The following is a 24,348-nucleotide window of genomic DNA, read 5'->3' on the forward strand; positions in this document are numbered from 1 at the left end:
TGAGGGTAAGATAACTTACCATACCCTATTTTTTTGGTACCAGGGATCGAGCTTGGGACCTTGCACTTGCAAGGCAGGCAGTGGAACCACTGAGCTAAATCCCTGGCTCCTAATAGCCTTTTCTAAATAGCTTGATATTTGTTTCCTAAGAATAATGTTTTTCTTTTGCATAAGCACAGTAATTTTCAATTTCTTTACATTTAATGTTTATATAGTATTTTATTATAGTAAATATTTGCATTCCAAATTTTCCTATTGACCAAAATATATCCTTTCAGAGAATTTTTATCCCCCTAGTATAGGACTAAGATTAAGATCACTTGTTGTATTTAGTTGTTCTGTCTCTTTAGGATCATATAAGAAACATTCTCTGATGTCATTGATAATTTTCTCATTCCTTACATTACTGATAATTTTGGAGCATACAACTTCCACTGCTCCCTTTTTAATAGAACACTCTTCATTTTGGGCTTGTCTGATGATTCTTTATGGTTACTTTTAGAAGAATTTTACGTTAGTTTTTACTACATATGTAAGTGTTTCCTGGATATCAAATTCAAGGGTACATAACACCCATCTGTCCTTCATTGATGATGTTAAGGATGAAAATACAATTAATTTTTGCCAAAGTTTCTACTATAATGACTATTTTTGTTCTCCCTTACAACTGATAAGCAGTCTCTGGAAAGTCATTTTACAACCATATACACAACCTGTTCCACATAAAATTTTTCCTCCTGGATTTAGCATGCATCCTTTGGTGTTTCAAGTCTATTCCCACCTTTGCTTCTGTGGAAGTAAAATAAATATTTCGCATTCCACTGTCTTTCCATATTTATGAATTGACTTTCTGCATGTTAACCTACAAAAGGTTTATTCTTTTGCCACATTTAACTATAAACTGTTTATTGCCATGGACTCAATGCATTGTTATTTTGTTCACTAGTTTATAATTCATTATTACATTTAATGATTCTGCTTTTGACATTTTAACACACTGAGACATGCCCCCCCTTCTGAAGGGGATGAGCTCATCTCGGGGAGCAGAGTTGATCTTCCTGAGAGAGGAAAAGTCAGCAGCAGAGTGCTGCAGTAATTGATCCAGGAATGGCCTCACATCACTACTTGTGCAACTTTTTCATGTAAGAAGACTGCTACAAAGTGCCACCTGAAAGCCATGGAAACCATTTCTAGCCCTAACTGTACGTACTTAGCCACATGGCAGTACAGCCTGATTGGTGATACTTACAGCTCTTCTTGAGTGTACTCTGCTTCAATCTGACCAGCAGTCTAGGTTGGTCCACCAACTTTTCCTAATCCTCACCCGCACCTGCTTTACCAACACAGACCTCATGTCATCTAGAATCAGGAAAGTGTAAGAGACCATTTATGTTTACCTTGAGTGTTTTAGAATTTGTCCTCCATCTACTGTCAAATCACACCTTTTTTCTATCCCATCAAGTTGCCCAAATCTCACCCTTTGGCTGGGTTGTTCACACTGAAGAGACACTGGGGAAAATATGTAAGAGCTACTGAGTTAGAGTTTTCTCTTAGATCCTCTGTATCAAGTAGACTAATGTTATAGTGTAGCTCTTAAATGTCCCCCAAATACCTAAATGCTAGAGGTGTGTTCACCAGCTATGGTGCTACGATGATGCAGCCCTTTGCTGGAAGGGCCCAGAGACTTAAATCATTGAGCCCTTAAGGTGGATATTAGGACTCCAGCCCCTTTCTTTCTTTTTGATGTGAACACCTTGCTGCATCAGATGCTCCCCACCACTATGATCCACCTCTCTCCAGGCCCCAATGCAACAAAGCCAACCAATCATGGGTTGAAACCTCCAAAACTATGAGCTGAAATAAATCTTTACCCCTTTTAAGTTTATTTGTTCAGATATTTGGTCTTGGCAAAAATGAAAACAAAAACAAAACAACACAAACAAACAAAAACTAACATAGTCAGCCTCCCTTTAGGGTGTGAGCAGACCAAGCAAGGTCAGTCATAGCAATGCACACACTCTGTCCAACCCCAAGGTACTTGGGAAGAAAACTCCAGTTGTTGGGGTCTGCAAGACAAATGTAAAGATACATGCACAGCACTGTCTTTGCAGCTAGCTGGCTGCAAGGCTGGATCAGCAAACACAGCCTGCTTCAGGTTGAATCTGTTGTAGACTTGAATCTACATCATTTCTTTTATTTTAATGACTGGGTGAAGCACTGATGACCCAGTTTGATTCTTTGTCTCCATGATAGTCCCTGGACATTATGCTACTTTTTCTTTGTATTTCTTTTGTTGAATTTCTACCTTTCATTTTCATTCTGTAGTTTCTGTTTATTGGGACACATTGACTTTGGACTACATGTTTCAAAAGGCTTTACCAATTTGGTTTGATTGTCTGGGAAAGTATCTTACATAAGGCCCCAGGGTTTTTCAAGGAATATAAAAAGCATAAAAGTATAGAAAAAAGTTGGGAGAGGAAGCTGGTGAAAAACTAGCTATTCCATCCAAATTGATTTTTATATAATAGCTTATAACTCCACCTCATTCCTCACTCTCTCACACACACACACATACACACACACACACACACCAAACATGATGTAACTCCTACTACCTTAAGGACTCTACTGGCTCCTCAGAATTTTCAGAAATTAAGTGGAAGGGGAACAGACTCTAAATGCTAAGAAAAATCAAAAACAGGACACTTCTCTGAAATCTTTCTTTATTCAATAGATGAACAACAGTGGGGACTTCCACTATATTATCAGGATTGTTACTCATAATTTTTTTCCTGTTAATTGTGGGCAGAAAATAGGAGTCCCTAACCCAACATGTACCCTTTCCAATTTGTTTCCTCAGTGTCAAACCCCGTAACTCTGCCCCTAGCTCTGCAAACCTACAGTAAGTGCATGAGTTGTTGTTGTCGTTGTTGCTCGGCGCATGGGAAAGGCAGCTGGCCATCTTCTCTGGCTCCAGTCTACACTTTCTCTTCATTACTGATACATTTTTCTGACTCAAAATGAGCTCTTCTTGGGTGTACTCTGAAAGTTGCAAATTTAGAGAGATTTATGGCTTCTTTCTAAGAAGTGGTTTGGCAGTGGTAGGTGCTATGCACTTAGATGTTTCTGAGAATATTTGGTGATGGTTCCTTATGGTAGTACACCCAAAGGTGATGGTCAATGACTCACACCTTGTCTAATTCATTCCTCTTGAACATAGACAAAACTTCTGACTGACTTACACCTTAGAGATCATGGCAAAGGTGGTAGGATAACACATGCTTGACTGTATGATGTTATTTGAGACTGTCTTAGGAGACTTGAACAAGACCTGCTTGTGTATAAGAGGAAAGTGGCCATGTTATGAGAAGGACTATGAGAGAGCCTCTGACAATGATTTAAGATGGTCCATCGATGTTTAGAGCCCCTGAATGACAGAGGGGATGAAAACAGATCTCAGTCACACTGCCGCAAAGGACAAAATCCTGCCAACAACCAACCAGCCCTGAAAGAGAACCTCAGACTCCAGAAAAGATCACAGCTTTCTAAACACCTTTATTCCAGCTCCTTAAGACACTGACACTAACAGAAGACCTACCTAAGCTGTGCTTGTATCTCTGACTCATTCAAACTTTGAGATGAAAAATGGCATCTATGCTTGTTATAATTTGTTACACATCAATATAAAACCAACTCCTTTTCTAAGCAGTGAGAAGAGTCCAGGGAAGTGGTGGTAATTCATTCTGTCCTTGTGACTTATAAATCCATTTCTTCCTATTATTTGCAGGCTGGAGATTCCAATCTGGCTCCTGCATGTAATGCAACTGGTGGATTTTATTATTTCTTTTCAAAAGAGAAGTGAATTAAGATGAAAGAAATTTAAGAGAAGAGCTCTGGAAACTCAGAACTGTAGGGTCTTGCATTACACCATGTTCACAGGCAATAAACCAAGAGCACAAGTACCAGGCTGTCTACAATGGTTTGCTTTCTTTGAAGGTGCTGGGCAGTCATCTGCTGACTGATCTCTAGGCATATTTACATGGAGTAGATGGGGAAAGACGGTGGCAGCCACAACTGTTTGGGGGCTAAGCAAGTTACTCTCAAGATGAAAGCTTTTTTCACCAATGCCATTGGGGCAGGAGGAAGAAAGAGATAGGTGGAGGAGTAGATTTCATTCCTACTTTCTGAAAATGACTTTGTTTCTCACCCTAGACTTTGTAGTTCTGCTTCTACAATTACCAGCCCCCAAATTAAGCTGTAACAGGGAAATCTGTCCAGATAATGGTTCCTTACAGGGATCTAAGTCTGAGGTCGCTCATCGTATATGCATTTAATTAACATTTAATAAGCTTCTACTCTGTGCTAGCATTGGCGATACAGCAGTAGATACAATTTATAAAATCCCAAAACACATGGGGTTTAGAGACTGATGGGAGACAAAAGTAGGAAATAGTCAATTAAAATGCTCAATAAGAAAAATGCAAGTGCTTTCTCTGAGTTTAAAAGTGGGACACTCTACCATTCAGAGAGTCTTGCTCAGGAATGAAGCACGGATTTGTGTGCTGGTGGGAGTAACTGTAAGGCAGAGCACTTTCCAGTGTGTACTGTGTGTGAGTGCAATGCTATGCAGATTGTATGTATTGTCTCATTCTGTCCTCATGGCACCCTTCTGATGAGGAAACTCAGGCACAGAGAAGCTAAGCTTTGTCTGCCATCACCACCTTGGTTAAGTTATAAAGACAATTACAAACACTTAGTCAAGTGGCTCCAAAACTCACATGCTCAGTCCCCACTATACTGCTTCTATCTATAACTCAAATATGCCAAAGACCAGTGCATCTGATCAGCATTCTGTCTCTCCACATAGTGTTAGTAATGAAAGCTATAGGTCCAAACCCTCCTCGGGTTCTGAAACTTCTTTGACTCTAGAATCTCTCCACAGTTCTTGGTTTCTCGCCAACAGCGGATTCCCAGCTGGTCCCTGGCTAGCATACTAGGTTTCTAGATATGCCTCCCTGGATTGCTCAAAACTAGAGTCTCGAGTCTGAGTTCAGTTCCCTTGCACCAATTCCTCTTAGCAGATCTCAGACCACAACACTCTGCTTTTGTTTTTGAACATCATGTTTTCACTGCATGAGAACCTCACATCTTCTGTACCTCTGCCTGACCCCTAGGGTCTTATTGTCATCCCCTCTACCCTGAATTCAAAACACTGCTGAGAGAGAGTGTCTCTCACTTGGAGATTGTGTGTCAGCTGCTAGGGTTATAACTCAAATTCTGTTATTTTATTTTTAGGTTACTTTGGAAATAGGAGAGATATAATTTATCTCCTGTTCAAAGATGTCATGCCCTTCCCTGAAATAAGAACAAATAAATTAGGTTTTTTATCCTAAACAAATCAGAAATATTTAGGAATAATTCCATAATCATTATAAAAGTATGAGAATAAATATTTCCACTTGGAGCCAAATTTTAAAACAAATCTTCTATCACTTCTTGCATATGTTTACATATGTAAAGATAAACAACTTTATATACATACACTTACTGTGCATATATCACATATCATTCCATTATTTTAGTTACTTTCGCTCACATCTTTAGTTATGGGAAGGCTTCTATTTAGCAGGATACACGTATTTCAAGGTAGCTCATTGAATCTTACATAGTCTCTGAACTTCTTCAGGGTCCAAGTCTTGATGCCAAGAGGTTCATATTTTTATCTCCTTACAAAAATAAGAACCACTTATAATCTATAAATGTGCTTAAAAATGGTTTCATATTGAAAGAGAATCGTTTTCTTAAGAATAGATACTAAGTAAATAACCCTTGCAGTGTCCTGTATTTTTGGATATCATGTTATCCTTTTTCTAACTGTGATGAAATTTTTAATTATAACTATATATTTTGTAAATACTTTGTTATAAATTTGATTGAAACAAGTTATTTAGACCAAGATACAAGGATAAGTGTTACTTTTTTCCCCACACATTGCCCATCAAATAAAGTTGTTCCATTTCTGAAGAAGTCATTATTTGAGTGCTCTGTCTAGCAGGTCTTTATTCCTTTTCAGTTCTATGTAGCCTGAACATGACTTCAATTTCCTGCTAGACTTCTTGCTGTCCAGCATCTCAAACTACTTTTTTTAAGGCCACCAGTGACCTTCCTTCAATTTAAATTGCACTTTCCCTTGCTCATATATTTTGAGCCTTTCTGCTGCCTTTCATATAATTGGGCACCACATTCTCAATTACACTTTCAAGTTCCAGTAGCATCAGTAATACCCTCGTAGTAGTTTTATAGAACACACACACACTCAGTTTTTACAGCTAGTCTTCACCTCTTCCTCTCCCTCAAATATCTGTGTATCCCAAATTAACTGTATTATATTTGTATTGATAACAAAGTTTACAGGTTGATAGTTTTGTTATTCTGTACATAACTCAAACGTATAACCTATATTCTTAGTGAAATGCTTATGTGATAAAATTAGTTATGGAGTCATCCACGTATTAATGGAAGGAAATCTGTAGAGAATGGGAAGTATTTTATGAGTATTCTAAATGGTCCATTCAATGTTTTTTCCCCCTATGATTAACATTCACTACTATCTTAGTACTTTGTTTTTCTCAGGTGCAAATACATGTTTTGCCAATTTCTGGTTGTCTACACTATTCATTTACAGAACCACATTTATATAGATGATATTCTTTTCTTAAGAGTAGGAAAAATTTGTTGAGATAAAGAAAGCCTTTACCTAAGAGCGACAAGACGGGGGATGAGAAAAATGGGTTGCCTGCTTACCAAACTTCTCAAAGGTGTTTTATGGGACAAAGCCATGAGGTGAGACAGGTCCAAGGTGGGAAAAAGTGTAGTCAACTGGTAAGATTACAAGTACAGTCACTTAGGTAATATTGATCCAATGAGAAATCACAAGGTGGACAAAACTATGAACAACCAATAAGATTATAGCAAGTATGGTCGCTTAGGAGATATTGATTAAATGGGGATCCAATGGGGAAATAGATGATATTCTTACTCTGGACACTACACTAGATACTTCAAGTTCAGTGGTGATTTAAAATAGACTGGCAATACTTTTATGAGAATTAAAATCTAGTGAGAAAAACTGGCATTGTTGAGTTAATGAAGAAATTCTCCACTTGAAATTTTTTAAACTGTTAAATATTGTTTTGACACCTTACCATAGCAAGATCAGTGGAAGATGACTTTCTTAAGATATCTTCTTCACTTCCTCAGGCATTTCTTTAATGGAGATTTATGCTGGGAGGTCAGTAGTGAAGAAGGTTCAGAGGGATCCACTTACTGAGGAAATGCTGTAGCCAAGGATCCATGGTGGGGCAGAGCAGAGACAGTGAGAGGGATGAGAAGAGAATGTAAAAGCTGTGGAGCACACAGTCTGCCAGGTTGGGCCTTGCAAGCCATATATTATCCTGTCAGTAACAAAAAGCCACTGAAGAATTATGAGTGAGAGGAAAATGGAAGACAGGATATGGAAGCAGAAGGTAAATGAGTGCCATGTTCAAATGTGCAGATATTTTCTGCACACAGAATTTAGTAAATTTTCTACCCTCAGCATCATCATATCTATCCTCTTCTGAAGTTCTAATAGTTTAGATTTATTTCATTCTCATTTTGAGTCTTCTTTGTTTGTCCTGGCTTCCCTTTCCCAGTCTCTAACCAGCAGAATTTCCTAAAGTTTTTCCAGTTGATACCCTTCCATCACCTAAGCACATCAACCTGCAAGACAGATCACATTTTCTCTTTAGTGGACATTGCAAGCATAGCATGTCTAAAGCACATGAAGAGAAATAAACTAGTTTCTGTTCTTCCTCCCTCCTTCTCTCCTTTCCTTACTTCTTTTCTGACCTTTCTTACCTCTTTCTCTCCCTCCTTTTCTTTCTCCCTCCTTCCCTTCTTTCCTTTCTTCTTTTTCTTAGGCTGTTAGAGATTTATTTAACAAACATCTGTTGAATTTCTCTAAAGTTTTTGTGTATTTAAGGAAAATTGGGGAGAATATTTGACTTCAGGAAGTAAATATTATTTATAATTCAGTACCATAAACCTATAAGTTAGCGAGTTATTTGTTATAGATTTTTCTACTTCCTCTAATTTTTTTTTACGTTCTTGCATTTGCACCATTTTACTGCCTTAGAATTCCTCCTGTTTCCTGTCCTCAGGACCATGTTATCACTCCTATCCTAAAGTTACCACTGCAGCAGCACATGCACACATGCAGTATTGCTCCTAGAGTTAACAGACCACTAATGATCTAGAAAAGCAAGAAGGAGTTCTCCTGGGTATAGATAAGGAACTACCTTTTCTTCTCTGGGTTGCTCGTCCCATTTTCCCTGTTCCCTGCCACTACATTCATTTTCATGATATAACATCACCTTCCATATCTCTAATCTTCACAACCTAGCAGACAGTTTATAATATTGCAGGAAAGGGAGACATAGACAAAGCCTATTAGTTTTGTTCCTATCTGATGACATGTGTTTATACTGGAGCTTCACCATTACTATATAAGCAAATAACCTTAAAGAAAACAGTTGGTAGAGTCTTATGAGAAGACTGTGAAAGCAATTAAAATTATGTTCTTCTCTGACACTTAAGAATAGTATCTCTCTCTCTTCTTACTCTTCATTAATCAGTTGCCCTCTAAGAAAATCTTACACCAAATAGGGAATGACACGTTTCTATTTTTTTAAAATAAGTAGCTTTTATATAATATTTTTTAAATATTTTAAAAAATGAAATAAAATCAGTTATTCATAAAGAAGGGCAGTTTGTTTCCCTCGGTCTTCCAGCTGACCTCAGCCCACTACTAAAACATTTTTTTCATTCAGGATTAGAGAGTTGCAATCCCCAAATGATGTCTGTTCAAGGTCACCAGCGGTGAACAAGTACTCTCTTCAATGACTTCCCCAAACTTGCATATTTCCCTAATTCTGTCACATGAAACCATCCTCTGTATTCTAGGGCCACTGGATATTGTCTGTTATTTAAATTAAATTATGAGAGAAAGAAATCTAATAATATTAATTGAAGTATAACAAAATAGATGTCTTGGTGTTTCCTGTCCCTTTGATGTGTTAGAGTATTTTAAATAGATCCAGATACTTTTGTTTTTTGCTTTCCTCATTTACTCAAAATCATAGTGACCTATCTCTGCAGAACTTCCTACAGCATTTAAAGTTCAAACAATCTAATTTAATCCTCCAGCCAAGGAGCCAGTTATAGCTAGTTGTTTTTACTGGCTATTTACAATCAGTATTTGTGTTGATACTTTGAAGCTAATTTTTAATTAAATCCACATTTGCCTCCACTCATGCTAAACAATTAGTCTTTACCTGATTGAGTCTATTACCATTTTGAATTTGTACTTAATGGGAGGCCCTTTCATACAAAATATCCTTTGTTTACCATCACATGGAAAATTCTCTATTTTTATTTATTTACTTTTTGGTACCAGGGATTGAACTCAGGACCTTGCACTTGTAAGGCAGGTACCAGAACCACTGAGCTAAATCTTGGGAGAAAATTCTCTATTTTTAAAAATACTGCTAAATGAGTTTTCTTAAAAGACTTTCCTGACTTTTATATATAGAATAATTCACTCATCTATGTTTCCTAAGTACTTTGCACATACCTCTGATGTAAAAATTGTCTTAATGTACAGTAGTTACTTATGTCCAGCTTTGTGTAGACCTCTAGACCATGAGAATATTGAAAGCACCAATGATGTTTTGTTCCCTGTTGACATGCTGTGAATGCTCAATCATTGTGTCCCTAAGCTGTAAATAATTTGTGGAATGACTCAGACCTCTTAGAAGTGAAGAAAAAAATAACTTGGTAGAATGATTGCATTGTTCTTTTATGTTGTATACTTTCATAAACACCTTGATCCTTCAAGATTATGAATTATTGGAAACATAATTTTGTTACACTTTTTAATTTATATCTCTGTAGGCAAACTGTAGATGCTCCATTAACACAAAACAAATGAAGCAAACACATTTCTGAACCCCCACAAAAATACACAAAATTATTTTTAAAATAAAACACTCATATTTCCTTCAAGAGTTTTAACAATACAGAGCATTATGAATAAAAAACATTATCAACTTAATTCCATCACTATAATTTTACTCATGAGATAATAAGTTGAGAAAAAATTTTGATCTCTACATATATCAGGCCAATAAAACTTTTATAAATCTAGTTTTCAAACTAGATTTTCAAGGACTCATGAGAAATAACAGAATAAAGATAAAAGTAGTAAAGTAAAAGTGAGTAAAATATTAAAAAATAAGGCTTTAAGAATTTCCACTTGAGGATGCACATTGAGGTGGTGCTCTTAAGTGAAATAAATAGGACACATATGTAAATATCAAATAGTTTCTTTGGTGTGAGAAATTGAAAGTGTAAATAAGGATCAAAATGTATAATAGATAATGTGAAATAGGAAGAAAAGGGGCAAAGGGGAAGGGGAAGTGGGAGGGGGAGGGGAAAGGAAAGAAGGGAATGGAATTAATATGAGAAAATGGAAAAATGGAAGCAAAGTCTTTGAAAACAGGGAGGTGAGGAGGGGTTGAAGGGAGGGCAAGGGAATGGGGAAAAAATAAGAATCAAGTTATATTATGTAAAGGTACAAATCTCCAATGATGAATGTCATTATAGTGTATGCCTAAAATGTACCAATACAATTAATTTTAAAAAAGAATTTCCATTTGAGTTGTACATTTATATTTGCATTTATAGATAATGCCCTATGTCGTGTCATATAATTTTAGAGTCGGAAAACATCTCATAATTTAATCTCATTTTTTAAAAAACTCTTTCGCATCAGAAATCTTACATGTAGTAAAATGAAAAATCTATGTATATCAATGTGTCCTGTAATATCTGTTAAGTTTTAAAATTAATTAGTACATTTAGTTTTTAAAATTTCTGGGTTTTGGTATAGCAACATCTTCATAAATTTCATATAATAAACACTGATAATGCTATTTAATAAGGATCTTACGATGTGAAAGAGGAAGTAAAGGTCCAAAGAGGAAGGGGAAGTGGGAAGCATAGAGGAAAGAAAAGAAAGGAAAGAATAAATATGAGAAAAGGAAAAAACAGAAATAAAGTTTTTGTAAATAGGGAGTGTGGAGGGGTTGGTAGGAGGGCAGGGGAAGGGGGAAAAAATAAGAACCAAGATACATCATGTAAAGGAACCAGTGCCCAGTGATGAATGCCATCATATTGTGTACCTAAAATATACCAATAAACTTAATGAAAAAAAATGAATCACTTGAAGCACACATGATCATAAAGAGATACTGCTAAACAAATTAGTAACAATGCAAATACTAGAAAGAGTCAACACTAATAGAGCATTTACTCTACGCCAGACACTGTTCTCACTGTTTACAAGATTCGCTTACAAAATTTGTACAACAACCTTATGATGTAGATATTTTTATATCTGTCATTGTTTTTTATGAAGACCCGAAGACCACAAGGGTGAGGGATGGGAAGTTATACTCACACAGTCTGGTACCAGAGATCATATTTTTTCCACTAGTACATGAAAACATAAACCAAAAAAAGGGTCTTTGAAAGCATCTGCTGTTTTTTTGCTCAACTGAGCAGAACTGTTTGCCAACCTGATTATACTCTTCTCTGCACTTGGACTGGAGGGAAGTTTCTGGAACCTAACTTTGTAACACGCCGCTGTCAGTCACAACAGAATTTATCCTGCTGCCCCCATGTCACCGATTTCACTCAGCACAATGCTGATTGACTTTATAATGCCAATATGAACTCTCAGTTTTAGTGAAAACATGTCCCCACACGGGTGCGGATGTTCTGGTAGATGACTAAGAGTTTTAGTATATCATGGTACACGTGTAGCACCGCTTTTGTGTGAAGTCTATGGCCAAAAAGAACCCTTGCTATGCTGAACTCTTTACCACAGAAAAACTATCTGTTTTCAGCAGAATTTAACACTGCAACCACGCTGATCTCAATTTAGATATTCCTCACCACGAATATTATCAAAGTAATTTCAGAAAATTGTAAGTAAAACCAGCTAATGCCATGGCCCATGTCTTGTAAAACTTCTTGGCAAAATATCCACTGCTTAAAATCTCTGGGTTATATTTTCATCTTTGCAGTTTTAATATGGGAAAGTTCCTCTGCCTTGACACTGTGAAGAGTAAAAAAGTATTTGTAATGTATTAACCTCTCCAAAGGCCTTCGCACTAGGTCACAGCTTCTGACGCTAGAATGGAAAGCAAATTAAAAAAAAAAAAAACACCTCACATTCATACTCTCAATTATTGAATTCCAACTTAATGCTTCATTTTACAAATTTCATATGGGCCTCACTAAAAGGATTAAGTTAGGGGCTATTATTTTGTTAATTTGTGATATTATGTGAGTAAAGATTTTATGTTAAGTGTGCGCTGGTATCTGAATTGTTTCACAATTTATATGTGTTTTCCTGGATAGACTTTTCAGTGCTTAGCTAAATAATATCATCTGAAATGTTTTATCTTCAACTGATAGATTCTACATACAGATTGATTTTCTCTAAGGAAGTTATATTTCCGGGTTTTTTCTTTCCTTTTAAATCACTGAGCATCTGTAAAAAATTTGCTAGATATTAAATATTACTTTTGATTCAATCAGTATTAACATAATCCTCATTGAAAAAATGGATCTTAAACAGTATATTCTTTATTGTTTGTATATGCAGACACAAACTACTATCACTTGGATCTTTTATAACTAAAAGAAAAGATAAAATCATGGTATTTCTCATCCCCTATTGTACCACTAGAGCTTATCCAAAATCACACAATTGTACTCTTAATATACTATTACCACCAAGGACTTGTTAAAAATTGAGGATAAACACAAAGCTTTATTGCTTACACATACATTATAAATACAAGCTAATTTTGCCTCAAAATGTATGATGATGGTTTTGGGATCCACTGCAAATTAAGTACTTTATTTTTGTTGTAATATAGTGATCATGTTCAGAATCAAATATGAATTTTAAAATAACTGGCACACATTTTACAAAACCAAGAGATAAAGTGGGTGCAAATCTATTTTAGATTAGAATATGTCTGAGATTTTAAAGACATAAGAGACAAAAATGCAGAGAAGTCCATTTCTTACATTTCTGATTTCCTGTAAAGTCCTCTCACTTATTCAGATACATCTTAAATTTTATGTTTGTTTTAACTTAAAGCTGAGAACTTGTAAGATAGGAATAAAAGAATAGCATGTACAGGGCAAGATCATTTACGTTGCAGTTTATAAATGCCAAGGACCTCAAAGAGTGCTTGACTAAGGGTAGACAATCAAAAAATATTAATGCCTAGGTTGATAGCCAAACAAATGGAGGGAAGGAGGGAATGAGAGAGAGAGGCAGGCTGACTGAGTGACAGTTCCAGGGTACTGAAATTTGTAAACCTGTTTCTGAGTCCTAACTCTCCTAGTACTGAACACTGGGAACAAGTTACAAATTATTAGCTTCTGCTTTTAAGCTGCATACACCATTTACTTTATTTATCACAGACTAATTGTTAAGAATGAATGATTATGTCCATAAAAACACATTTTAAACTTTAATGTACATAAAAATATTATATTTAGGCACATAAAATAGGTACTTATATATGCATACATTCACATAATAACGTAAGTCCAAGATGTCTCAGATATCATTAGAGTTACTGTATCTTTTGGAATAAGTAAAAAGTCAGGTGGGGAACTCAGAATTTCACACAGTCAAGGCAAGTGCAAAATTCATGATATATTCAAGTGTTTGAATTGTGAAGCCAGGAAACTAAGTGGTGCTCTATGTTGAATCATTCCAAGAAACTAATGAAAGGGTTTACATTAAATTAAAGTCTAGGAGAAAATTAAGGAATCTCACAAAATGAATATTATTTTAAAATTGGTAAAAACATAATTTGAGAAACAAGTTTCAAAAGAAAATAATATACCATCCCCAGTGTCTGGGATATGCAGAGAACTTCAGAAGAGATTACAGGCATCTTCATGACTGTATTTCTTCCATCTCCTTTTAAGATCTCCAATATTTGTCACTTAGCAACATTTAACTTTGTATATAACCCAGAAAGAACTGGATGAAATAATATGAATATGGACAAGAAAACTTAAAAAAAAATAGTGATCAACTTAGGCAAAGATGTGTGTATTTAAGAAAGGAAGCAAGGAGCACACAGTGAATGAAGCACCGTGAGCCCTTCATCTGTGTCACTCTGAACTGAGCCTTTTCTAGGTAGCTTATGCCAGATGAAATTGCTATGAGCCTGTTAATGTCCACTCTTTAATAAATAAAATGAAATAAAGAGTAAAAACCTCTGTCAATAAAATCCATCACTTAGGTATGTCATATGATGTACACCTATTTTTATAAACTGTTAAATAAAAATCCTAGGAGATAAGGCATTTAATGCTGTACTCACTACAAAAGCAGTGTGTTTGTGACTAGAGAGCAAGATTCAGACACAGAAGAAAATACAAGTTAAGTGTCTAGACTGTTCACCGGCTATGATTTTCTTTATTGCTGACAGAATGATACAAATAGATTTTTCCAGAATTAATTGTTAGGAAACAAATGTTTTTCCCTTGGTCAGGAGTGATCAATTAAGTCTATAAGCCTAGGCTATTTAATTCCACTTCAAATATTTAAGGAGAAAAACTGAAACTTTGATTCAAAGGAATATTATACTTTTGAGTTCACATTGTCAAAACTTTTAGATTCTTACTTTTAGGTTTAGAAAGTCACAGTATTTACTAAAACAAATTTCTCTATGGAAAAGAAACTCTAGATGTGGATTTGTAATTTTTGAGGTCTGGTTGATGATATATTATTTTGACAGAGACAATTAGCTCGGTTCTTTAGACTCCATTAATACACATTTGACATTTTCTGTAAGCTCAGTTTTCTTCATACCTGATTGACTGAAAGAGGCAAATCGAATACCAGCAATGGCAAGAGATGCCAAATAAGACTGGGCAAGAACAAGAGGCAGAGGTGCAATAGCAGAGAACCCCCTGCTGTCTCTAGGTGCAAACTGAGCACCTCAAATCCTGATTTCTAATTATCAAAATTGCTGGTTTGCAAAGACAAAAATATTTGGTGTTACAAAAAGAATAAAAATAAATTTGAAAATCATAAGTACATCAAAGTCTGATGTACAAGTCATTTTTCAAAAATTGTATTACCCTAGAAGGACATGAGATGCTGTTAAAAGAAAAAGTATTTTAAATTAAAGAACATCTATTTACATTTTTCTATACTTCAGTTTCATATAAAATTTCACTCAACTTTAAAATAAAACAGTCTGCTCTTCGATACCATAATAATACACAGTATCTGAGTTCAAAGTAATGTTTAATTCTTCTTTTGGTAGCACCTGGATAATCTCAGTCAGTTGAAAGCTTTTAGTGTATATGATTCTTCAATATTGAATCATCTATATCTACAGCAGTTCAGTAGCTGCACATGTATTTTTTCTCTCCAGTATAAGGATCCTCAGATGCAAATATTACTATTGACAAATGATTAACTCATGTAAAGCTTTATTTTAAGGATTTAAATATTCTGCCATACACAAAACACTCTATTCTGTTATGTATTAAAAAGTAGGTAATACAAAAAATATTTCAACATTTTTTCACCCAAGCAAAAAAAAATCCCCCACATTCTTCTTTAAAATAATGTGCTATTATTATCTCCTTGGATTAAAAAGGTATCTATGAATACACAGTAGTACAAGTCCATTTCAGAAGCTCAAGTCTTTGCTAACTTGGTAAATTTTGTTTTTCTTGTACAGGCACAACTTTGAAAAACTGTCCCAAAGAACTATCATTTAACAATTAGAAAGTTTGCGTCATGTTAAATGTATGACAAGAGTTCGTAGTTGATCATATTTCTACCTCTATTCATTACTATTAACAGCAAATAATAAAGAAATGAAGCAGGGTGGCGCGCGCACACACACACACACACACACACACATATTTAAACACATTCAAAATACCGGTCCTACAGTTCCACTTACTTTCCTTTTTCTAAGGAAAAGCTGAATTACTTGCCATTCATTTTCTACTGCAAATGAGTTTGTCACTGCACAGTAGCAAGCTTTTCCAATTCATTTTGCTAAATCCACACTTCCTTTTAGTAATGCTAAACAGTCCTCTGATTAAAAGCTTACCCGATAGTCACCCTGCTCAACCCTTACACTAGTTCTTCTGTTAAACACATTTACCTTTATTTCGAAAGGGAAGGTAAAACCGAAGAGGCTCTTACCAGAGACAGAAAACAATTCGTTCAGCTAGATCCAACAGTGCTCTGTGCAGCCAGGCAGCATGAGTGATCCTTGGGCCTCACACAAAAGCGAGATAATTGGCTCTCAATGAAGAGATGTAAACATCCATCATAATGGCACTGGGGCTGAAACTGAACGCTACCTCAGCTGTTCTATGTACTCCGACTGGAAGATGATGTCACAAACATCAACTGGGTGTACTCTCATTGGCTTCTGTTACCTGGAATCATATCTTAACCCTAAACTGTCAGCTGCAAACTGAAATGCTCATCTCTCACTGTAATATCTGCTAGAAATGAGAGTGAAAGTCATGCTGAGTTACTGGAAGAGCACAAACTGAAATTACTACTTCATAACTACCCTCAAACCTATTTGCCTAATTAATTAATTAGCATCTGTAAGAAGTTTAAGTCTCCAAATGCAGGTATTAAATCATTGTATTAAAAAAAAGAATTTCACAGCAGAAATGTTCAAAGAAAAGATCAGTGTAACCACAACATATGAAATTTACAATTTTTTAAAGTACTTTTCATTGATTTTACAGTATGACTTTATGAATTTAAGGAAGTTAAGTTCAGAAAAATTATAAAATAGACAATTCTACAGTTAAACTTTCAATCAATTTAGTCAGGAGAGCCATCTGTATTTTTAAATCTTCTGATAAAACACAAAAATGGTAATGGATTTACCTTCTGAATGTTAAATAGGACCAAAATTTTGTGTAATAAGGTTTAAAATATGAGAAATTAAAATTATAACATAACTAAAATACTAATGTTTATTATTACTTTTTTCAAAGAGTTATTTATAAGTCACTGGATCTACAGACAGTATCATTTCAGTCATTGAAAGCTACGTTATAGTATGATGCCAGTCTCTTTGAACACAAAAGGGGAATAATTATCCATTTCTTACATTCTATCCTGACAAAAGCCCCAGATTTCTCCCCAGTCTGATATCCACTGGGAGAGTAGAATAATGGGCTGAGCTAGCTGCTATAGTTGGCTGCCAGAGGGGCAAAACTAAAATCACCTTGAAATATACCCCGGCTTCCCCTACAAAAAGGAGCTGTCAGCAGCATCGCTGTGAGATGCAAGAATTACAAGAGCTATTCAGTGGCCAAGCTCCTTGAAAGTCCAGCACAGCCTTGTCCCAGGGAAAGCCCTTTGAGAGCTCTGCAGCTTATCACCCAAACAGCACAAACACCTGGGAGGGACTTCTCCTCATCCTTCTCTACCTTTGGGGGACAGAAAGTCACCACCAATGCATTTGTCTGTCTTTAAGCTGCTTTATTTCCTTCTGAATAATCAATCTGGTGTGAATGTTATAATCCCTCTGTATGTCCAACATCAGTAAGTTATCTTTATTGATGGCTTCCACGAGAGTTCTAAAAGTTGATAATACACGAAGAAGAACTCTCATACATCATAAATCATACATCCACAACTTCCTCTCAAGCCTCACTTTTATGACTACCAGTTAGACTCAACTTAATAACAAGTTACCCTGTGATAGAGGGGCATGAGCTGAGTTGTTGATTGGGGCTCAAAGAATCCAGCTTCCACCATGTACTACTGTAATAACCTTGAGAACTGGACAGCTTTTATGTAGAAAACAAGAATGGTAAAGACATCTATGGTAAAGGTTGATCTAAGAATTAGATGAAACAATATATGGAAACTTGTAAGACAACACAAAAAGTATTGCACAGTATAATGTATAATTAATATTATTGCTATTATATTCCTATTATTCAAAAGATCCAATGTGTTCATTTCAAAGACATATGGGAGATTTAAAATGTAGAGTTGATTCAGAGCCCTCAAGATAATGAAAGAAGAAATATTATCTTAAACTCTTAAAATTTCAATTAAAACATAAGTTTTTAATTGCTGCTAATTAGTTTGATTTTTAATACTGTTTCACTTAGGATCTTCTTTTGGGCATGTTACACCTCAAACAATTTTAAAGAATTTAATCACAGTCAAGTGTAAGATTCTAGATACAAGGAAACTATTTGTCAAAATGTACTTTGGGCTAACTTGAAAGACACTGTTCATTTATTTCTGCTTAAAAACATGGAACTTCAGACGGAAATGTGTAAAGAAAAAGATCCATTGCCATGCTAAATGATATAAAATTAAATTACTGATCAGAAAGATGAATTTGGACAGTGGGAGTGTCAACTGTATTTCTGGTAGACAAATGATAAGGCTAAGATATAATTGCTAAGAGGATCTGCCATGGAGAAAATAATTCATAAAATAAAATATACTCCTCTATTTCACAATTTATATAAAAATTTAATGTTATAAATATTTACTACCAGAGATAGATAACTAACAAAATTAGATTATATCCTGTTGAGTGCAGAAACATGCTGATATGTGTGCAGTTCAGTTAATTTTTTGAGATAAATGCATATTCTGGAGATATTAGTGTATAGAAATGGCAATCTTTTTTACTTTGCTTTGTATTTGTTTGGATGCTACAGTGTTAAATACACAGGTCTTAAAAAGTGAGGCACTTAGATTAGAAAATACAATATTCTTAGTGCTCCACAGGCATTTTGGATCAATTACCCACATCATACACAAAAATAATTAATAAATAATTATCTTACCATAGGGTCCTGGTTCAGTGTTATTAAAATATATAAATATATAAAATACATAGATATATAAGATTTTTAAGCATACAGATTTCAGTGTTTATACAAACTGAAGGTACTAATCAATAAATTAGGAAAAAGATTTAAGATTCCATTTACTAAGTGTGAAAAGAATTTCATTCAGAGCTTGAATTATGCAAAATACTGAAGTTATTGGAACATATTTTAACTCCTTAGAGAATGATTAGGGAAGGAGGAAAGTGTTCTAGAAATATTCCGTAGTGATACCAGTAGAACTTGATAATAATGAAGGAGTTTTGCCCATATGTTAATAAGCCAATTTAAGGTCTATTTGCAATTTATTTGGTCAGACTTTATACTTTAGCTTTAAATAATTATGCTAGGTTTTAATAATCATATATATACAAATGTATAGTTTTATACATGTATATTATATACATGTATAGTTTTAAATAATTCCATTTATACAGTCAGGGAAGTTTTGGATATATACACAGGGTAAAATAGGTGATATATGAAAATAAATCAATTGCTGTAATATTTTATACATAAGGACAAAACATATTTTATTATGATGGATAGTAATCCTGGGAAATGAATGATGAGTGTAAGTCATTAAATTTTAGTGATTCTTTGGTAATCTTTCTTTAGAAAGATCAAACGCATTACAGGTCAAGACCTTTCAGTAATTTATTTGCAGAATGCATATTTAAAAAATTGTAATGATACTTGAACAACAGTTTGTACATGTATCTGGGCTAAAGCCAAAAAAAAAGAGATGGTGTATATTTTATGTGAAAATTGATAATGAGACATAAAAATGTTTACTACTAGGATAAAACAAACTTAACAAATCCAACATGACTACATACATAAAAATAAAATGGAAAAGGTAAAGTCACCAACACATTAAGGGCTTGCAAGAAAAATGCTCCAATGCCATTTCTTGAACATTCTCTCTAATGTATAAATGTAAAGATTTAATACATAATTTTTTCAGGATTTGGAGAAAACTTTAAATTCCATAAAAGGAAAATAAACATTATATTTTAGAACATATTCACCAAAACTATCTCAGTATGGATTACATACCTCCAACTCAAGTGGCCAGTTAACATTTGAGAGTTCCAAAGAATAGAAAATATTTTAACTATAAAAGCATATAAAGGTTAAAATAAGGGGAAAACGCTTATAGAAATTAATCCTGGTTTCTTACAAACGTGAATGTTTTCTAATGTGAAGGGCACAAAATCTATAAGTATATTTTTCACCAATCAAGCAGAAGATGTTTTGTCATTCAAATCAAGTACATACCAATTTTGTTATGATACTTACATACTATATATTTCCCAGGAGCTGAAATCATTGCAGAATTTAATTGGCTGACAATTATTTCTGTTACATCAATTTTGTGGTTAAACTAATTATTGATATTATCAAAACAAATCAGCACTGGAGGCTAATTAAACTGGAGAAACCATCTTCCAATCTCTCCTAACCTACACATTAATGTTTAGGTTAACACTAACTTCAAAAGAAATGAATGTGTCCTTTAGGTGATAATGATGTAGGCAGAACTTAGGAGTATAAACAAGTTTTAAAGTGTTGTGAACATTATTACCTGCTCTGAGCAGTTAGAAATCCCAGAACACAACATTTTACTTCGTCTCACAGCATTAACTGGTCCATTGCCTAGTTATCCACAAGATGGCAGCTCTGTTTACTCAGCCACTAGCATTCTTCATATACCAGTTTATCTTTTTATACTAAAACATAACGTGAAGCATATAAGTAACTTATGTGCATGCATATTCATGAGGTAATTTTAAAGTTTAAGGAGAATAAGTAGTGAAGGGTAGATAAGACCTACTAATAAATAGCAATTGCTTAAATTTTTCCAAAATATATTATTATAAAACACTGAGCTTTTGCTAATATAATGTCCAAATGCTTCATCCCAAATTTTTTCCAGAGGTAAATCTATGTATAAGACATGGTTTTAATTTTGTTGCAAAAAAAATTTACATTGGTTTTAAAAAACATAGAGTTGTGTTCAAAATATCTCTGATTGTGTATCAATGGTAAATCACTGGTAGAGTAAGAGATCTGCAGGAGTCATATTTTCCTCATAGTAAATTCTAGATAAAACTTACCCCTATAAGAATATCTGTTTACTGACTTCACTTGAATTCATTTTCTATACTTAGTCATCTTCACTATCACTTTTTTTTCTTCATATTTACTCTAAAGCTATTCCAGGGAAGCTTAATGAAGTTTAATGTATTATGTTTATTTCTGTTTTCATGTTCATTAATTCAAATCTCAACTGGAAGGACTCCAACCAAACCCCTTGAATAAGAATCTCTGAGAATGGGAAATTGATTGAAACTATTTTACAGTCCTCCTTAATTATGAGCCAAAGATTTTGATGCGCAGCATAAAAGTTCATTAAGTAAACAATAAAATGTATTCAAAAATCCTAACATGAAAGCTGCAAAGGAAGTAGAACATAGTTGTTATGTCAAACAGTAGTTTGGAGAAAGGATATAGGAAACTGCAGATTGCCTTACCAGGTAACAAGATGTCATCTGCCTGGTAAATTGGAGGAGGGAGATGAGGTAGAGCCTGATTTAGAGGAGGTGAGTAGGGATAAGAGGAGACAAGAGGACTAGATGGAGAGGAACTGCAGGGCGAGGGGCTGATTTAGCTGCAGAGATTGCACAGTAGCATGAGGTGCTAGTGTTTGGGAGTTACCTGAGGCCCAGGACACATTTCCAGGTGCCAGGAACCACAAATTTCTCCTGCACATGATCCAAGACAGATTATGCGCATTCTGGCCACAACACAATTACTAAGCATGACCCTAAATGGCCTAGTGGGTCCTCTCCTTCACTTTGATGCAAATACATACCCCAGACTCACAGGATGGTTCTAAATGTATGAGACAAAAAGGAACCAGTATTTGTGTCTGGGTATGAGGGGAGCCTGCAACCATTTGTTCTGTGATAGAAATAATAATCTATTGTTTCTAGGAAACTCTAATTCCATGGAAGTCTATTCATAAGCCAAATTTTATGCCTGAGATCTGCATTAGCTTTGTATTTTAATTGTACTTGCTCAAATATATATCAGCACTGATATTTTTGGAATTAGTCATTAAGCATCATCCACAATAAGCAGATCATAATATACTTCTAAAGACATAATGGAATATTTTTTGTCTTTATAATGAATTTTATCTAAAGATATAAATGGGAATTTTTTCTTTATAATGAATTTTATCTATCTTTCTATAATTAATGAATGTAAAATATGTTAAATACATTTTTGATAATTAGTATCAAGCTACTTGATGCATTCTAAGAACCTTTAGAGTTATTTAAAACACTTAATAAAGTTCTATATTTGTAACATAATCCCACTTCTCCTTGCTCTTGAAATTATATATATCATGTATAATATAGTCTTTCTTTTAAATTTTTCATTAATATATGTTTGCAGTCCATAATGATTGTATTCATTGTGGGGAGTTGGTATGTGTACATAACACATCTTAATACTTTTTATGCCCTTCCTCTGCCTGACCTCCTCTCTTCCATCTTTTGGTCCACTTATCATTTGCAAAAGATCCATCTCCCTGATTTCCACTATCTACCTTTTATTTGCTCTTTAATTTATTTATACTTTGAGTCTCTCATATAAGAGAAGCCATGAGATACTTAAGCCATTGTTTCTGATTTATTTCATTTGACATTATGGTCTCAAGTTCCATCCACTTTCCTACAAAGTTATTCAAATTTACCCTTCTTTGGAGCAGAATAGTACTCCATTGTGTATAATTATTGGGCCAGGGATTTTTTTTTTTTTTTTGTACCGGGGATCAAACTTGGGTCCTTGCATTTGCACACCAGGCAGCGAAACCACTGAGCTAAATCCCCGGCCTCTCCATTGTGTATAAATTCATCATTTTCTTTATCATTTTTAGAGTCATGATGATCTGTCAGCAGCAATTTTTTTTTCAGTAATTCATTTAAAACTCACATTATTTCAGCCTTTTTTTTCTCCCAGGGCTCTCCTGTTTTCAGCCACATGGGACTAGAATAACTTTTTTAAATTTTATGTTTTCATGCTTTATTAAATACCTCTCCCTTGCATTTGTGTACCTTATTGCTATTTTTCAATCACTGATATTATACAATTCATCTTCTCCTTTATTTTTCCTGGAACTGAGTAACTATCTACGTGGGTCTAGATTCCAAAATAAATGACCAAGTGGTCCTTTGGCTATTTTTCATAAGTACAGTAGTTAAATATGGCCATCTTTTCAGGAAAATTTAGAAAGTCAACATGGATTAATGACCTTAGACAATACTGTGGTTGACTGTTACACAGGTCCTTGCTGTTCAGTTTAATCCATGACATTGTTAAAGGGAAATGATCACTGTAAGGACTATAAGATCTTTATGTTTTGGCAAGACAAATAACAAGAGAAATGAATTTAGCTCTTGTGAAATAACTGGCATATTTATCTATACCCATCATCATAAACTCATGTTTGAAAATGTAGACTTGGAAAATGCACTAGCGCTTTGTACTTCACATCAGAATAAAATTACTGTACTAGGTGGACAATGCTACCATGTAGGAGATAATAGATATGTGGTGGGGTTCTTTTGGTTTTTTGTTTTGTATTAAATTCTTTTATTGGTACATTGTAGGTATACAACACAATTACATTTCTCATTGGGAATTGTACCTTTACATAATGCATCTTGGTTCTTATTTTTTCCCCATTCCTAGCCCTCCCTTCATGCCCTCCACCCTTCCCTATTTACAAAGATTTTATTTAAATTTTTTCCATTTCTCATCATTTTTCCTTTCCCTTCTTTCCTTTCCCCTGCCCCTCACACTACCCCTACCCCTTTGGACCTTTTATTCCTATTTTACATTATCGATTATTCATTCTAATAATTGGTACATTTTAGGCATACAATATACTGACATTCATCCTTGGAAATTTGCACCTTTCCATAATCTCTCTTGGTTCTTATTTTTCACCCTTGCCCAGCCCTCCCTTCAACCCCTCCAGTCCTCCTTATTTACAAAGATTTTGTTCCTATTTTTCCATTTTCTCATAATAATCCCATTCCCTTCTATCCTTTCCCCTAGCCCTCCCACTTCCTTCCCCTTTGCCCCTTCCTATTTCACATTACCTATTATACATTTAGTCCTTATTTACACTTTCAGTTTCTCACACCAGAGAAACTATTCGGTATTTACACGTGTGTCCTATTTATTTCACTTAAGAGTATTCCCTCAATGTGC

General features: G+C 34.7%; 1 protein-coding gene across 14 annotated transcripts in view; it reads right to left on the reverse strand.

The window, feature by feature from the left end:
- The window catches only part of Mgat4c (MGAT4 family member C), a 732,252-nt gene that overhangs the window by 247,272 nt on the left and 460,632 nt on the right, over window positions 1-24,348 (reverse strand). Inside the window, exon 1 of one of the 14 annotated variants that reach the window (XM_087192572.1) lies at window positions 16,373-16,861. The exons of the other annotated variants lie outside the window; for them this stretch is intronic. The gene's annotated coding sequence lies outside the window, so the exon portion shown is untranslated. Of the gene's footprint in view, window positions 1-16,372; window positions 16,862-24,348 lie in introns of those variants that run through there. 14 annotated transcript variants of the gene reach the window in all.

The sequence above is a fragment of the Heterocephalus glaber genome, unplaced genomic scaffold, assembly GCF_053883595.1.
Source record: "Heterocephalus glaber isolate CG9 unplaced genomic scaffold, H.glaber_assembly_v1.0 deba00001572, whole genome shotgun sequence".
NCBI classification, from domain to species: domain Eukaryota; kingdom Metazoa; phylum Chordata; class Mammalia; order Rodentia; family Bathyergidae; genus Heterocephalus; species Heterocephalus glaber.